General features: G+C 45.7%; 1 long non-coding RNA gene across 1 annotated transcript; it reads left to right on the plus strand.

Annotated features, from left to right (window-relative positions):
• Nucleotides 1-257: 257 nt before the first annotated feature.
• Nucleotides 258-11,325, plus strand: LOC133352717 (uncharacterized). Its single transcript, XR_009756293.1, has 3 exons — nucleotides 258-276; nucleotides 2,998-3,073; nucleotides 11,147-11,325. It is a non-coding gene; the product is annotated as an uncharacterized LOC133352717 (long non-coding RNA).
• The last annotated feature ends 461 nt before the right edge of the window (nucleotides 11,326-11,786 follow it).

Raw genomic sequence — 11,786 nt, forward strand, 5'->3', positions numbered from 1 at the left:
CAACTGCCTCAACCTTCTCAACCTCCTTAATCCCCTCAACTGCCTCAATCCCCTCAACTGCCTCAAAGGCCTCAAATGACATACCCGCCTCTCACTCTCCCCCCCCCCCCCAACTGCCTCAACCCCCCCCCCCCAACTGCCTCAATCCCCTCAACCGCCTAAATGGCCTCAACTGCCACACCCGCCTCAACCCCCCCAACTGCCTCAAACCCCTCAACCGCCTCAACCAGACCAAGCACTGTTTTCTGCACAGGGCGGCAGAGCAAGCCCATCCTGGTGAGACGAATTTTCAGAGCACCATTCATTTCATGACCAACTCTTCAATGCGGTTTTATTTAACTGCGCGAGGGCCCCGTCGCAATGGAATATTTGCTTTGCAAGAGAGACCTGAAAGGCCATTCACAGAGTATTATATTATCCTCTACTGGAATTTTACCAGACAGGAATTTTAACATTTGCAATGTGAGATCTGCCACTGGGCAGACAAGCACCTACTTTTCTTTATGATGATATCGATTGGCTCTTGACATTTTTTTTTTATAAAAGAGGTGGCATAGTTTGGTTTGGGAATGTGCTGTGATGGCGCAGTAAGGGCGGTAAACCACTTCGGCAGAGAACTACCGATTATCGTGATGAAATTTAATCCTCAAAGTGGTGTGCAAAAAAAAAACAGTCAATGGAATTTACGCGAGCTTCCTCTCCAATGTGTGCCAGTTCGATGAAGTGGACATTGCTCATCTGAGAAGACCCCTCACTCTCAGACGATGGCAATGTTGAAGCAAATGTGGCAGTCGGCACCAATGAATCCCAAATGACGTTTGCTTTTTCATTAGCACCATCGTGTAGGGTCGTACCGCCGCGTTGTTAGTTTCGCTGCACGAGCTGAGCGCTTCTTCAGCAACTGAACCGATTTATTTAGCCAAATATTTATTGACATTGAATCCATTGTTTTGCTATTTTCTATTTTGAACACCCCAAAAAATGAGGGGTGGGGCAAATGCACACATTAATTTAGCGAGTGCAGGAATAAAACCCCAGCGCCGCACAAAAAAAACACAGCACACAGGAGTGAGAAACTCCCAGGAAAACAAACAGCATATGGTTACAGTAAAGCAATGCCAAATGAAGATAAATTTGTGACACCTCCATGCGAGCATCTCACAAGGCTGTCTACGCGGTGATTTATTTTTGCTGATTTGAATTTGTGTTCATTTTAGTCTCCAGGCTGAACGTCACCGCCGTCGGCGGCGGCATCTGTACGTTTGCTCCGGAGTAGTGTTTCAAGCGTTCTCCTAAGAGCACGCACAGTAACTAAAAGTCCAATAAAAATGTTTGCCCGTGCAATATATTTTTAATGACATTATCCCCATTGATTGAGGCTTAGGCACGACTGCAATCCCCCGCGGGCTCATCCGAGGCAGACTACCTCGATCACCTACTTTTCTGGAGACAAACTCCGAGCGCTCCGTGTGCCAGAGATGTGCACAGCCTCATTTGTGCAACAGCCGACGTGAGAATTGCAGATTTCCCCTTTATTAATCAAAACAATACCAACAGACCTTTACAAAGTTTTTGTGTGTTGCTAATTTGTCATATCAGGCACAACGACACAGATCCCCGGTATATACTTTGACCAGACTGTTGGGGCAAGTACTGTTAGCGAACATCTATGAATGCCCAAGGTGGTGGGTGGCCAACACCACATCCAGCCTCCTTTGTCTCCCCCAGTGCTGAATTTTACACACCACACCAGGTACTCATTTTAGGCTGAGTCAACCTCGGAGCAGTCCAAAGACCGGTTCATATATTGACAACAGATATTGGTCGCGAGCGGGAGATGGACTCGGTCACCGACTCTGTCGCGCAGTGCGCTATCCACGGCACTACCCATCATATTGTCAGTCGCTCACACATGCGTACGCACGCACGCACGCATGCACGCACACACGCATGCACGCACACACGCGTGCGCACACATGTTGGTGTCTGCTAAGGCATTAGTTCCGCTGAGCGCTGCGGATTTTATTCCCAGTGGATTGATCATGGCTGATGATGAGGGCAATGGAAGCATTGAACCCTGCTCTTTGACCTGCATGCTAGCGTTATCCAGAAGTCTTCCAGATGCCAATTACGCAGAGGTGGAGGCATGCATAAGCTCAAGTGATATAGATTCGTGGGCTCACGATGCACGCGTGTGCAGAAATCGCCGGGTAATTTTCAATTTTGCCATTCTCAAATGTCATGGGTTCACATCACCTCTACAGCCACTAGAGGCGCTACCATTCACCCACCGATGTGGAAAACAAGAGTCAATTCTCGGATCGAAATATGAGCCCAAATTGTCACAATTCACAACTCATCAGATTTCTGGTGGTGCATTGCTCCACCAGCAATGTGACACGTCATTAGATGTAACTCCTGGTGCTACATACGACGCCGTAAATAATATTGCCAAGTACTTACCCAGAAAAGCCTCACCGAGTGTCAAACCCATTTTATAGGAGGGCCCTGCATGAGGCTGCTTGGCAAATTCCATTAAAGAGAGTTTGGCTTCATGTGGGAGAAAGCCAGAGTTACCCGGAGAACACCCACACACACGAGGGGTGACCATACCACCGCATCTATTGTCATTTCCACGCGATTGATTACACGATGTAACACGATTTTTGTCCCCGGGTAGTAAGTGTAATTTTTTAATTGCTTATGCCTAAAAATGATATAAAATGGCTTTTATTCCCCACAAATTTGCTTTTGTGACCAGGACTTTACGTGAAGGAATGACACAAAAGCACAGGTTTTCTCATTGAAAATAGGTACATTTCAAAATATCACTGGCCTGGTCACAAAAGCAAAGTTTGTAGGGAATAATAGCCATTTTCTGAACTTTTGAGGCATGAGCAAATAGGAAATAACACTTACTACCCTGGGACAAATTTTTTTTTATTTTTGTTACACAGTGTTACAGCTCCTCAATGCATTTCTTCCATGTGCCGGAAGCTTCCTCACTAGAGTTCCCGATGAAGCTCCCAACACATCGGACACCGCGCTGAACAATGCCGGCTACAACCTGAAGGTGCATGGGATAGAGCTAGGCAGCAGCACAACCGCGAACACCTTAAGCAGTGGAGTCAGCCGCTCCATCCATCACGCGTCCGTTCCTCGGTCTGCACGAGCGCACACGTCCAGAACAAATTATTTGCAGCGGAGCGCTAAAGAATTAAGTCGATTAAGGAGAGAGAGATTGCCTCTCGGATGGGTTTTGTCCGACTACCACCTTGCTGAAGATAATGCGCAGGTAGCGCAAGTTGCAGGGCTTACTAAAAGCATGTAAATGGACGTTAATTAGCCACACAATGTACTTGCGGAAAGCGTGCCAAGATATCCATTACCTGGGAAATGGTGTTGCCAATTAGCCGACTGCTGTTGCGTACATTTCACATCATCTGTCAGCTGCAGCGACGGCCGCTCGCCATTATTGGCGTCGCCGAACAGGACAACAACAAAGATCCCGCTCGACCTTGACTGGGCAGTCTCGTAGCCGCAGTGTCCACCTGCGCACATCCACAGAGATGGATGTGTGTGTGTGTGTGCGTGCGGGTGTGTGTGATTGTGTGTGGAATTATAGTGCACTGATGATAGATTAAGGTTATTTCAATACATATAAAATGCATAATGTTAACAGCGCCAGTTTCTCCAATAAGCAATGCTCTTGCAATGAAGTAAACAAGTGTGTTAATTAAAGGCGTCCACTTTTTCGGTTTATAAGGGGGAGCCAATTTAAAATGCTATTAACCTTTACATTGCTGGCATTTCCATAGCTGATGAAATATTTAATGAAGATTAGGTAATTTTTAACAACTGTTTTGCTATATTATAATCAACGGTGGTAATGGTACAAACTGTTACCGACAAGAACGTCTGGTGGGTCGTTTCATGTTGCACGAAGGCAGGTGGCTGTTAAAGAACTCGTGACGTCATTCGCGCGAATTGGCCCGTAGTGTGCCGGTGCAATGGTCCAAATTTCCCAATTTTATTAAATTACCCCCACAAATGACTCAGTGGCAAAAACAAACAGCAATCTTCATGCTCGGCTGAAATATGTGCCAGGACCCTCTTGAAGACAAAGAGTCGTTGAGACTCAGGTTTTCCTGGGTAAATAAACAAAACAACAAAAATTATCTTAATTGAACAGCAATTTCAATAATGAGAGCGTGAAGAGGCCGGGAGGCTCAAGGGGGTTCGAGCGGTTAGCGCTGAGGCCCTCGGTTCCCTGTCCAGGCTTCTGCTGCCCGCGTTTAACAGCGGATTCTCAGGTTGCAGTGAGTTGATGGTGTTAGCCCCACGGACACAAATGACCGCACCAAAAAAAAATCTCATTCAATGTTAACCGTCAGATAGACGCGTGGTGAACACTGTGTGCAGCGCGGACGTGGGGGGGGGACTCTTGACGTGACTTTGGAAATAGTTCCGTGACGTCATCTTCCGGGCCACTTCTCTGATACAGGTTTATCCGAAAAGAAATTCCTTTGCTTCTTTTACGCGAGGCAAACGAAACAACTGGCACATCATTGGGCGTACATGAGCGGATGGCTATTGCAATAGTGTCTGCGTAATTGACATAAAGATTATCTTCTTGGTTCTTTCGGTAAAGTCACGTCGAAGGGACTTTACCGAAAGAACCAAGAGGATGAATCCCTGCAGTCACGAAAGCTTTAAATCGAAATTTGACATAAAGATTATTATTTCAATCTTGACTTAAAGCTTTCGTGACTGCAGGAATTCATATTCTTTCGGCCTTTCGATAAAGTCACGTAGATAGAAAAAATAATGTAAAAAAATATCACGACGTTTCAATCGCAACACATCAAGAAAAATTGGGTTAGCTTCTAAAATGAACATGCTAGTCTCTTACATTAACATAGCCACCTTGGCGCACTCGCCTTGGAGGATGCGATCTTGCATTGACATGCTAATTTCTGCCTGGCAGCCCTGTGATTGGTGGACAGCCCACCACCGCCGAAGTCGCTGCCCGCCATTTGCATTGGCATTGGCTGCTGACATTTGGGCTACGCCCATTTCAAACCTTTATAAGCAATTGTCTTTTAAAAGCTAACCACATTTTTCATGATGATGACCGCTCGTGTTGCGATCGAAACGTGATATTTTATTATTTTTTTATTATTTTTTAGATCTACGTGACTTTACCGAAAAACCCAAAAAATAGACTATTATTTATTCACATTTTTGTGATACTGGTTTGGCAGTGAAGCAGAAGCACAAATAACAAAAACTGAAAACATCTGTCAATAAATCGTCATAAAACTGGTTTTATATACTGTACATATATAACAGGCGACGTTCCTGACTATGCCCCTTCTTCACAGCACATATGGAATAAGGCGCACTGCCCAAAATACGTCCTATTATATGTGATTTTTTTTTCAACAAAAGGTGTTGAGTTCTTGTCAGAAAAGTCGAGGCTGATTTGTGTTTTGCGGGTGGCTGGGCTGGGTGCTGTGCAGCAGCAATCGACGCTCTCAACAGCTGCGCCACATCGGGACGTGTGCTACACACGCACTATTGCCACAGCTGCCTGTTTATGGACTACTGGCACAACAGCAATTATATTTATCACAAAAGTTTTCCCACAGAGCTTGTAGAGACGTAAATCCCCGAGTGGATCACGGCCGCATGTGCTGGCCAGAGGGCAGCCACACCAAATCTGCACCGCCCTGACATTTGCCCCCAGAAAAAATGGCCAAACAGCTGTGCGCTTGCAGATTAAACACTTGCAGACAGTCGCCATCAGCCACAATGCACTGTTTTATACAGTACATCTGTGTGTGTAGAGAGACTGTGAACTGTTAGGTGAAATATCGATGGCGCAACGTTCCATTTAAAATCACAGGCAGCTGAGAAAAATGCTGAAAAACGAAAGTGGCAGAGTTTTGTCTTTTGCGACTGGCAATTTGGCACGAGTGCAAAAAAAAATTGTGGAACTAATTATTTCCCGAAAAAAATATGATATAGTCTTCCGTATTTCGGATAATTGTGCGATTTGACTCCCCACTCGGTTCAGACCTCTCACCGAGCTTCGCACAGCACCCACTCCGCTCTCTGTTCATTGTCTTCTTCACAAAGGACTTGACAATGGTGAGGATGCGTGACTTGCAAGTTAAAGAGCGAGTCCCAGGCCAAGGTCAGATTCGTTGAGACAACGGTAGCACATTACAAAGAGCCACAGTTTCCATTCTTCATGTGGTCACAGTATTCAGCTTCGATAAAAAAAAATATGTACTGTCATTTTTTGGGTGTTGTTGATTGTATCAACGTTTCAATATTCATGATCACCATCTTATCCACCGCTGGGTGACGAACTCTCCAAGCCATCACCATTCATCACAGTCTCACAATGCAACTATCCATCGAGCTCCTGCACACTCGCCCATGTCATTGCTCCATCCCCCTGGTGGATGGCCTCTAGGGCATGATCCTTCCTTTGACTGCCACTCCGTCAATGGTCTTGACCACCGGTCATCATTCCTTCTTGCGACGTGTCTGGCCCAAGCCCACACCGATTCTTGACAACAGTCAAAATTAAGTCTCTCTATCTTGCTTATGTTATTAATTTACGTCTCTGTCTTGAAAGCAAAAATCATTGAGAATATTCAACTGTTTCGTATTCAGGTATGTATATGTGCATGCATGGAACAGACGATAAGGCATGAGGCCCAAACTCTGACATTTCAATATATAATTACATATTTAAAATTATGTATAAAGATCACATGTATAAATCAATGTCAAAAGCCACTTCATTAATTTTCACTGAACTCATTTGGGTGAATAGCCACAACCTAAACCCATTATTTGATGAAGGCAAACTTGCATTTTTTGTCCTAAAAAAAAATCTGAAACGGTAAATCCACAGAGTGCAGAGCCTGAAGAGGTCCCCTGGGAGAGGGGAATTCTGGTGCAACGCTATCCGTAGCTGATGAAGCTGCACTTATCAGGGCTCCGCGCTTGATTGACGTAGGCGGGCGCTCAGACATCAATTCGCGAGCTCCCGTTGGACGCAGCAGGCGTCAGCTCAGACAATGAGCTACGCGAACCGTTTCCTGCAAAAAACTTTCTCCGCATTATTATTTAGATTGAGTCTGAAAAAAAATCAATCAGATGCACCATGCTACGTTTTGTTAATTTAAACTTTCAGCAATACGAAAAAAAGGTTTGAAATTATATGAGAATGTACAACAACAATAACAACAAAACCTCAAAGGAAAAAATAAATATTGTAATAAAATATTTTAAAATACTTTTTTTTTAAACACGCTTTAATGAAATGTCCTGTCCGAGCTGCCCCTCCCCCTGCCCCCTTCCCCCATCGCCCCTCCCCTCCTTCCACATCCCCCGCCCCTCGGCGTGGCTCCCCGAGGCTTGCCGTGACGTAAGGGACCGTGGTGATTTACCGGCAACATTCAGTTGAGCGTGGACAATAAGAGCGGTTAAAAAGATTGTTTACATTTTTTTTTTAATGATAGAATGTAGTATTGTCATCAGTATGACATAACTATACGAAGTTTGCAGTCGATGCGACATTGGGAATACGGTTGAAATAGAGTTACAAGATTTTTGGATACAACACATACAGTAAGTTAAATAAAAGCGTGTAAAGTTTTAAAATATATGTTTTGGATTTTTGTTTATGATAGAATATCGTGTTGTCATCAGCATGACATAGCTATACGAAGTTTTCAGTCGATAGCACATTGGGAAGTGCGTAAAAATTGAGTTACAAGATTTCTTTTTTGAGGATACAACAGACGAAGTGAGTTCAATAAAAGCGTGTAATAATAAAAAAATAACCCGTAAAAACAAAGTTTTTCACTATAAATCCTTTATATGCGTGGCGGCTAGAGTCCTCTCGTCCTCTGGCTTGAGATGGCTGCCACCTATGGGTCAGATGATTGCCTGCCACCATTAAGCAATTGGTAATTAAATATAAAAAAAAAATCCAAAAAAGTGTAAAGTTATGGGAAAAAAATTTCACGAAAATAAATTCTCACGCACAACGAGTCTGTGTGCAAAATGTCAGCTCGATTGGATCACGAGAAGTGGGTTAAAAAACGACCGAAAGATTTGCACGGTCGTAAGCGCGCAAGCAAGCAAGCAAGTGAACTTAATATAAAGGATTTAAAAATGGGCAAATCTCTAGCAAGGTTGCCCAACCATCTTGTGTGCCATTGCCACGCCTTCTCTGCCAGTGTTTATTTGCAAGACGCACTATCCGTTAAGTAAACCTAGACGCGTGCACCATTAGCGGTCTCTTGCAGATGGCGGAGGCGAAGCGTCATTCCGCAAAAATATTATCCCAATTATCGCACGCTCTTGCGTTCATTGGGGGTTAACAACAGCAATTAACATCGCCGTGAAATAATTACCCGCGCCACTGTCGCGCAAAAAAAAATACGCAACACCATTGTCAATGGGCAAAGGCGCCGTCGATAGCTGACCGGGGAATCGCTCCGTGCAATGGCAAGGATCGCGGCGCGGGGGAAATGAAATGCAGTTCCTTTTGTTCGCGGCGTTCGACAGAGGGAACGGCAAAAGGGGCAGAGATATGCCCACCACCCACCCACCCGCCCGTCTGCTGCGTGATGCAGCCACGAGACTGGCACGCGCCACACGGGCAGACTCAATGTGTGGACCGTGCGAACGAACGCGCTGTCGACAAATTCCACAGATTTATTTGGTGGGGTCGGGGGATTGTCCTAAACTATTCTAAGTGTCTTAAATTATTGATTGGGACGTTGGTGGTGGGACGAGTCGATGTGGTTATTTCCCTTTAATGTTCTGCACAATAAAGAAACAGAAATTATCTCACGGCCTTTTGTCCGGCCACTGCCGAAGTAGAAATATCCGCCTTTCAATGTCAGTCATCGTGTTGTTGTTGTTTACCTTGCTTTACCACGCTGGTCAGTGTGCGGGTAGTAGGACTGGTTTATGATCAGCTGGGATATCACTCACTGCCACTGGGATACCACCACCACTGGGAAATCACTCACCACCACTGATGTGAGCCGAGGGTTCATAGGGCAGTGCGCTAACCACGACACATTTATTTTACAACGAAGAACAGCATGTTTGTATTACAAATTATCATATATATTTGTAAGATCTCTAAATCCTTTTATTATTACTTTGTGGTTTGAGAGGTTGCGAGAAGGGGGACCCAATAAGGCAAATAATATTAATATATTTGAAAGCTTTGAAAAAAAAGTCGATGTGCATGTGAACGAGCCTCTATTTTTTTCCCCCCAATTAAACTGGGACGCGAATTTAAATACCAGCAGCGGGATAAAGCAGTCGTGTTTGCCAAGATTTATTTGGCCTGAGAAAAAAATAATCTTATCATCCATGTGCGCGCACAAAAGCATGCTCACGTTGGCTTACAAATAAAACATTGTTGAACGCACTATGCTCTTTAAAGGAATAAAACGCCACAGGCAAAACTCATTGTACGTCGTTTGTACGTAGAAATATAGCAAGCAGTTCATCATCATAGACACAACTAGGGCCAGCAAACACATAGGATGCACTAACTAGTTTAACACGTAGGCTTTCGCGACCAATATTTTTCATAATAAACGTTTTTTGGGTTAATATTGCGTTATTTATAAATGTGTCGTAACGCTCCATCACCCGACACGGCCAATCAGTAAAAAAGTGTCGCGTTGACAAAAGACAAAGAGTTCACTACTTTAGCCCACCGGTGTCTTGAAGAGAGAATCCACGACGTTTCGCTGAGTACGACATGCTGGATGTAATTACCAGCGAAACGTCGTACTCAAAATGTGTAAATGATGTGGATTCACGCTTCAACACACCGGTGGGCTAAAGTAGTGAACTATTTTTCTTTTGTCAACGTGACACTTTTTTACTGATTGGCCGTGTCGGATGGTGGAGGGTTATGACACATTTATAAATAACGCGATCTAACCCAAAAACGTTTATTATGAATATGCACTAACTACTTCACAGCGTTCGTGCTGTTTAACTTCAAGTTTGCCATGTCAAGCAAGGGGCAGCCGAAGTAAAACGAAACAAAAACAACAACAACACACAGAGGCGCGCTCATCAACAGCGCGAAGAAGGCACGACCCCGATCATCCCTTGCATGCGTGTCATGCGAAGGAACACATTGCACGCACACACTGCTGTGCGTTTACAGCCTGCACGTATTCTGCCGTTGCCATGGCTTTTGTCACCATTTACAGAACGTGTCGGGACTAAATTATGAAATAAGAAAGTGGCACGTGTTTGATTAAATATATTTTTAAGAAATTCCCGTTGCTAAAACATATATTCACAAAGTGCAAAGCCGCATCTGAAGCCAGCTCAATATCTTCCCACGAGGCACTGCGTACTCGACAGCACAATTGTTTCACCGAGATCCGTTTGGTTATGCGCTTGAGCTAAAGATTAGCGGTGTGGGTGCTTCGTGTATTCAGGCAGTGCCCCATGCGGTGTTTACGCGGCGAAAGAGAACATTTATCGGCAATTCTAGCACTTCCAGGAACATCGGCAAAATGTGTCCCGCGGTGAGGGGTGAGGTGAGATGACGAGGAGGGGGGGGGGGCGTTAGGAAGGTGTGAGAGTTGAACCGGGGACTGCGGGGAACGCGACAACAAGCACTTAGTATACCCCAAGTGTTGTGTTTACACTTTGGAAAACGTGTCGGAGGGTTGCAATTTAGAACTGCCGTGACGCAGCCAAGCGCTGCATTTGACACTTTGTGCCATTTTATTAGGAAAGGCCCCCTACGGATAAATAAGTGTTCCTTCGATGGTGCTCGGAACAACAGGGTAAGCGCACGACACAGGCCGCGACCTCGCCCTCACCTAGCGCTGTGGGAATGTAAGGAAGCTACTGCAGATGCCATTAACCCCTTCAGCTGCGATCGTTAACGACAGCCCGAAGACGAGCGGGCGGCGTTAACTTTCAATTTCCATCGCTGCTGCGGTCATGCTGCCGAACGGAGTGAAACGTAATGTCATCCCTCAACAGAAACACAAAAACGCCTTCCCGTTTGTCCGTTTTTTCCAGACTCATTGTAAAGCATGATTTTTTTTTTGCGCGCGCGCAGGTGATGGTCACTTGCGGAAAGGTTACGGCTCAATCCACGGAGGCCTCGCCTGCATGCGCCCACCTATTCATCACCGCCGGAAGGGAAAAAACCGAGTGACCCAACACGCGGCCGCGCGTTCGTCCGCGCAGGTTGGAGGACCCCGTCGCGCTCCCCGTGCGCGCGCACGAGATATATCAATCCCCGCGGCGCGAGTTTATTTTTCATCGAATTTGCCGAGGCTCGTGAAAGTGCCAAAGAAGTCAAGGCCTGGCGCGAAGTGGGCACGTAATTGTCTCACTGGCATGCTGCAGGGGAGGGGTGACGGCAACCTGGGAGCAAACGCGGGCGGCCGGGGAGCCTACCCGCCGCGGAGGCCGACTGGAGCAACTCGCCGTGACCTTCCTGAGCGGGGAGAATTTTCAAAGGGCCCCGTTTTTTTTTTAAATATATAGCTATTGCTGCACCTGTGCGATGCTCCGCTTCGATGCCGAAAAGATGCGCACCACTTGAATTGACAATGGGGAGAAGGGGAGCGGGAGAGAAATGTGCGCGTACGTGCACGAGGTTCTGCTAGGATCAATTTACAAGGAAAGAATTGGGCGCATCACAATGCCTTGCGACTTGCAACCTCCAGAAACATTTTTCCACACCATTGTTG

The sequence above is a fragment of the Lethenteron reissneri genome, chromosome 41, assembly GCF_015708825.2.
Source record: "Lethenteron reissneri isolate LAM-NWPU_2019-01 chromosome 41, ASM1570882v1, whole genome shotgun sequence".
NCBI lineage: Eukaryota > Metazoa > Chordata > Hyperoartia > Petromyzontiformes > Petromyzontidae > Lethenteron > Lethenteron reissneri.